The 6,357-nt window shown below is 47.0% G+C and overlaps 1 protein-coding gene across 4 annotated transcripts in view; it reads left to right on the top strand.

The window, feature by feature from the left end:
* Nucleotides 1–1,103: 1,103 nt before the first annotated feature.
* Nucleotides 1,104–6,357, top strand: part of PHLDB3 (pleckstrin homology like domain family B member 3) — a 34,946-nt gene continuing 29,692 nt past the window's right edge. Inside the window, exon 1 of one of the 4 annotated variants that reach the window (XM_033158253.1) lies at nt 1,104–1,304. The gene's annotated coding sequence lies outside the window, so the exon portion shown is untranslated. Of the gene's footprint in view, nt 1,305–1,363; nt 1,726–6,357 lie in introns of those variants that run through there. The other 3 variants (XM_033158250.1, XM_033158252.1, XM_033158251.1) reach the window with 3 other exon arrangements.

The raw sequence follows: 6,357 nt of genomic DNA, 5'->3' as shown, positions 1-6,357 counted from the left end.
CCGTCAACACTCATAAGTTATGATCTTTAAACTGAAAATGCCAGGGATTGAATTTGGGAGACTTGGGCATACAAAAGACTCGCACTGCCATTGAACCAGTCTCTTCCTGCAAAAACAAAACAAACCAGCTTCACCTGCCTGCCAAGCAAGTTATAGAATCATAGAATGGTAGACATTATGAAAGGCCCTGTGTGAGAGGCAGGTCAGAGAGGATCTTCCAGGGTGGGAGGCTGTGGTAAGAGGGGGGAAGTGCCCGGATGTGTGCTGGGATGGCTTGCCTCCCTTTGTGTGGATGAAGAGTAAAGGCACAATCTTCATAGAGGGTTTTATATTTTAGTTTTCTTTTTTTCTTCCTTTTCTTCTTGTGCATTTTCTTTCCTTTTATGTGCTCTTTCTTTCCAATTCTTACTCTCTGTTTTGCTTTTATTGTACTGTATTCTGAAACTTAATTAAAAACTGATCATATATAAAAAAGAAAACGACCAAGAAATAAAAGGGTTTCGGCACAGCTGGGGAGGAACAAAAGAATGGTAGATTCTATGTTAATAATAATAATAATAATACAATGTCAGGGGTTGTTGTTGTTTTTAGCAGGAACTCAGGGGAACTAAGTTCCCTTACCCTTTTAAATTTAAATAATAATTATCCTTTGTCTGCTGGGGCTGGAACCCAAGCCTGAACCAAAAATCCAACTATATCTGTAATCAATAAAGTTGGGGCCATTTCTAATCCAGATCATTGTCTGATTGAGTTTATTAACCACATCTTACACTTAGCCACTGCGGGGGTGGGGGGTGGAGGGTGGAGGGGTGGGCGTGTGGGGGAGGCCCCCCGCAGCAAACTAACTAACTAACTAACTTCTGGTGAGTTCCCCCACCATTTCCCCCTGAAAAAACCCCCACTGACATTAGTAATAATAAAAGGGGCAGCTGGGAAAGCTTCAAACTTCTTCACTCGTGGGATTTTCCTGGTTTCACTATCTCAAAGCTGGTTCCCTGCAGGCTGCCCCCCCCCCCGCCCTCCAACCACCCCGCTTCTTTCGGCCTCTGATGTCACAGCTTTTGTTTTTCCAAAGCAAAAGCCAAAGCCAGCGAGCAGGGTTGTAAAACTTGTTTGAACACCAGGAAGGCAGGAGGCGAACCGCTTCCAGGCTCGACATTGCAAGCGGGAAATCCGCAGAAGAAGCCGTTCCGGCAGCTCAGCGCACGAGGGGTCTGCGCGCCCCCGCGCGCCTTGGAGCCAGAGGGGGTCCTCTCTGTCCAATAGCCCGAGAGCATCGGGGAAAAGCCTCCCCGTCAATCCAGGTGAGTGACAGGCAGCTAGCTGTCTATCCCTGAGACTTAACAAGGAGCCAGGGTGGTGCAGAGAGGAAGCCAGGAGCTGGGTGACATAGGCAAGGGAACGATCCAGGATGGAGGCGGAGCAAGGGAGGGACACTCAGGGAACCAGGAAGGACATTAGGACAACCTGGGAGAGACACCCATCATCATCTTCGTCACCATCATTTTTCCCTATCTGGGATCACAAGGGACAGCATCTGCTTGGACTGGGGGTGCCCTCAAACTTGGGAGCTTGTTTTTCACTTATCTGTGGTCTCCTCTCCTGGGATTGACTGAAGACCCAGGCGCAGGGGTCACCCTGCCCTCCACCCCAAGGAACTGGAGGTTTTGCTTTGGGAGAGATTCCCCCTCCCTACACCCCCGGAGTGACAAGGCCCAGAGGAAAGTGAGTGTCAAGAAGTGTTGACCTTGGATTAGTGGGGAAGGTTGTGTGGCTTTCTTCCTGGGGAGGAAGAGGGAGCAATGTGCTTATTATTGCCGTTTTTCTGGGTTTGTTTTCTCTCCAAATGGGGGCTAGTCCCACCCACAATTTCTGGAATCTTATCAAATGAAGGCTAAAATGACTTTCAGGATAGACTGAAAGAATCTGAAATGGTGGGGAGCTGATGGAAGCCAACTTTTTTCTTTCTTTTTGAACTGAGACAAAACTTTCCGTCGGTGCAGGTGTATGGAATTAAGTTGCTTGTTTGTGGGATTTGCAGTCTGCAAACACCATTGGGGGGGGATTCCATATAGGAATTGGGGGGTGGGGGCAGTGTGGTGCAGAGGTTAAAAGTGTCAGTTCTATGGTATGCAAGGAGGGTCTCAAAATATGGGTCGTGGAAAGGGATTGTTTTTAGAAGCAAGTGGGAGTGCTTTTCCTGGAAACGTTAGGACCCGGTGTGTGTTTGTATCACTTGGGTGGTGAGGAAAGGGGTTAATTTTGGAGGGGTTGAAGATCAAGAGCGTGCCAGGTACAGGGAAAAGGTCACTGGTCTTGCGCCATAAGGAAGTGGGGTTGGACGTGAACCAGAATAGGATCTTTCCTGCTTGTCTAGTGCAGTGTACACACTATGCGCTTGCACCACTTCCTGCAATTAGTCCTGGGAGCTGTAGTGTACTCTCCGCAGTGCTATAATTCCCAGCACCCACAACAAACTACAGTTTTCAGGATTCTTCAGTGAGGGGGTGCACAGCAAGAATCAGGTCAGTGCAACCAAACCCTTACGTTGTACGCCACTGTTAGTTTACGGCAGGCATGGGCAGCTGGTGCCCAAATGTTATATGGCCCTCGGCTTGATTTTGGAAGCTCCTTTGCAAGTGGTCAGACCTCTGACAAGTGCAAGCTGTCCTGGAGGGGTGAGAGAGAAGGGGTGGCGAAAGGGGTACCACTGGCTTTGTCCCTGTCCACAGTTGACATGCAGCCCCCTACAAGGGGAATGCACAGCCTCCAACATTTCTCCTATGAAAATAGGGACATCCTATTCAACAACAATAATTTTATTATTTTATACCTTGCTCATGTGACTGGGTTGCCCCAGCCACTCTGGGAAGCTTCCAACATATATAAAAACATAATAAAACATTAATCATCGGAAAACCTCCCTATAACAGGGCCGCCTTCAGATGTCTTCTAAAGGTTGTATAGTTAGTTATCTCCTTGACTTGGGGAGGTCGCATAACTCCCTAACTTCCAGAATTTTTCTGATGAAAACAGGGATTATTCTAAGGAAAAGCAGGACATTCCAGAATTAAATCAGAAACTGGGACGGCTTCTGTAAATCCAGGAGTGTCCCTGGAAAATAGGGACACTTGGAGGGTCTGGGAATGCGGCCATCAGCTCCGGCACCAGGGGCAGGAAGCAGGTGGGGGCGGGGCTGGCTCGCTTTCTGGGAGCGGGGTGCCCTTCCTACGCCAGTGATCACCTCTGATCCACCTCTGCTGTCAAAGGCAACATGGCACTGAATGGCAGATGCTGGAAATGGCAAGCAGGAGAAAGTGATGTCCCATTTTTCCCCAGGAGTGGGGGGCCTTGCAGTGACGAAAGCACATGGTGCACAGTTAAACATGGAAATTGCTCTGATGGCTTTGAAAGAAGACTAGATGGATGCATGGAGGAGAAGGCTTATCACTGGCTACTAGACATGATGATGGTGCAATGCCTCCACGACAGGAGACAGTCATGCTTCTGAATGCCAGCTGCTGGAAACCACAAGAGGGGAGGGATGCTGTTGTGCTCAGGTCCTGCTTGAGGGTTTGCTATAGGGGCATCTGGGTGGCCACTGTGAGATGAGCTAGAGGGGCCATTCGCCACCCAAGCCAGGGCTATTCTTATGTTCTTAATCAGCTCGGATCTCCCTAGTGGGACCTACAAAAGAACATAAGAAGAGTTTGCTGGATCAGGCCAATGGCCCATTTAGTCCAGCAACCTATTCTTACAGTGACCAGCCAGATGCCAATGGGAAGACCACAGACAGGTCCCTTTTAGTTCCATAATTCCATGCGTTGCAGGCAAGTTTCTCTCTTACACCGAAGGAAATCCTTTCTGACGCTTGATGTGCCGTGACACGCCGATAGATGGATGCACCGCTGGTAAACTGGGAAGGGTTTAAAAAAGAAAAATCCGGAGGGCTGTGTTAGTTGATATGCAAATGCATGCAGATTTAATGAGTGAGGACCCCATTCAACAAGACGCATGATTAATTCACCAAGCTGTCTTCCGCCGGGCAACAGTCAAAGCAAAAGCAAGCACACGTAACACTCGTTCTCTGCGGGTTTGGCAGAATGAACTGGGAGGTTGGGTGGTGGGTTTTCCCTCTTCCAAGGGCTAAGGGAGTCCAAGGGGTGCCGTTTAAGACTCCAGGAGAAGGCAATGAGCCAAATTTCTTGCGAGATTGAAAGGCCCCCTTTGGGTTATGTTTATTTATTTAGAGTATTATTATTATTATTATTATTATTATTATTAACCTGCTCTTCAGTTTTAAAAGTCTTCCAGAATGGGTTGCATGTGACTGCTTAAAATACCATGGTCCCTGCTCACAGGCTTGCCATCTGAAAGATAAGAGACGAAAGAAAAATGGGTTGGAGAGGGAAGGGGGCGAAGCAGTTTTTATTGCAGTTGTGACGAAGAGTGTGTGTTTTAAGAGTATTTAAGAGTTTTAAGAGTTAGGATTTCTTTTATTATTATTTTTATTTGAACCCTTCTAGATTTTGAGATATTCACCTACAGCAGTGTTTCCCAAACTCGGGTCTCCAGCTGTTTTTGGACTATAAATCCTACCATCCCTAGTTAGCAAGACCAGTGGTCAGGGATGATGGGAATTGTAGTCCAAAAACAGCTGGAGACCCAAGTGTGGGAAACACTGACCTACAAGGTCTGGCTCTAGGCTTCTTCTTTGTCAGATATGAGGCAGAAACCTAGCAGGATAAGGGCCTTGTTTGCTATGGACCCCTTTTCTCCCCTTAAAGAGTCTGCAAGGCAATTTCCTGTGGACTATGAGCAAACAAATATTTAAAAATTATTATTACTCCTCTGGGTTTTGAGAGCTTAGCACTAGCTCTTTCACACCAGAACACTTAGAATTGCCAGATTTCCAACTGAACCATGCTTTTGTGCCTTCGTCAGCAGTTTACAGCACAAACCTGGCAATATTTCATATTTATTTATGTGTAATTTTTGCCGTCCTGACAGACGCCTCATTGCTTTTATTTTCTCTGCACTGTCCTTACACAAGTCAATTGCTTCTTCAGACAGCCCTAGAGGCAGTAAGGCTGCAATTGTATGTAAACTCAGAAGTAAGTCTAACTGATTTACTCCCAGGTAACTGGGGTTAGGATTGCAGCCTTAATTTGCAGGCATTAGCAGGCGAAAATGCTAAATCTTTATCCTGCGAAAGCCTTGCCTTCTTTCTGCAATTCAACCTGCCACAAAAGCCTCAGGAGCAAGATAATCTGGTTTCCCCCCTCCTGTTTAGTTGCCAACCCACCTTATCTGAGGCTGCGCACAACACTGCACATTTAAAGCACATTCCACCCCTCCGCCAAGATGCCTGGGAACTGTAGCTCCACCTCACAGAACTATAGTTCCCAGCACCCTTAAAAAAAACTTCAGTTCCCAGGATACTTTGATGGAAAAATGTGCCTTAACTGCAATTTGAACGTATAGTGTGCACATAGCCTGTATTGCCAGCCGTTCTCTGTTTTCATTTTTGTGTCTGTGCTTTTGCAAATGGGTTTACGGTATGTATGATGCTGCTACCTTTCTAAGCTGCCTTGAGGGCCCTTTGTCAGGAAAAGCGAGGTGAAGAAAAGGGTAAATCAATATCCCATAAGAATAATTATACTCAAGCCATCAGCACAGATTAAACAGTCACCTACAAACACCGCCTCCCCTTGTTTCTTAAGCAGAGGGATTTATGCCTTTGCCATGCATGCAAACAACATGGGGCCAGTTTTAATCCTTCATAACAAAACGCTCCGTCAGCATGTAGATCCAATCAGAGTTGGCCAAATATGCATCTGAGCCATGTTGTTGTTTAGTCGTTTAGTCGTGTCCGACTCTTCGTGACCCCATGGACCAGAGCACGCCAAGCACTTCTGTCTTCCACTGCCTCCCACAGTTTGGTCAAACTCTTGTTAGCAGCTTCGAGAACACTGTCCAACCATCTCATCCTCTGTCGTTCCCTTCTCCTTGTGCCCTCCATCTTTCCCAACACCAGGGTCTTTTCCAGGGAGTCTTCTCTTCTCATGAGGTGGCCAAAGTATTGGAGTCTCAGCTTTAGGATCTGTCCTTCCAGTGAGCACTCAGGACTGATCTCCTTCAGAATGGATAGGTTTGATCTTTTTGCAGTCCATGGGACTCTCAAGAGTTTCCTCCAGCAGCATAATTCAAAAGCATCACTTCTTTGGCGATCAGCCTTCTTTATAGCCATAGTCACATGCAAAGGATGCTGTTGCAGCCTTAGAGTTGCACTATCTTGCCACTGAGGAAAGGGAGGGAGGAGAAAGATGATCTAAGAAGGAGCATGTGGAGGAATAC

The sequence above is a fragment of the Lacerta agilis genome, chromosome 8, assembly GCF_009819535.1.
Source record: "Lacerta agilis isolate rLacAgi1 chromosome 8, rLacAgi1.pri, whole genome shotgun sequence".
Taxonomy (NCBI): domain Eukaryota; kingdom Metazoa; phylum Chordata; class Lepidosauria; order Squamata; family Lacertidae; genus Lacerta; species Lacerta agilis.
Note: the sequence above shows the minus strand (reverse complement) of the source record. Positions and strands in the feature narration are given on the sequence as shown.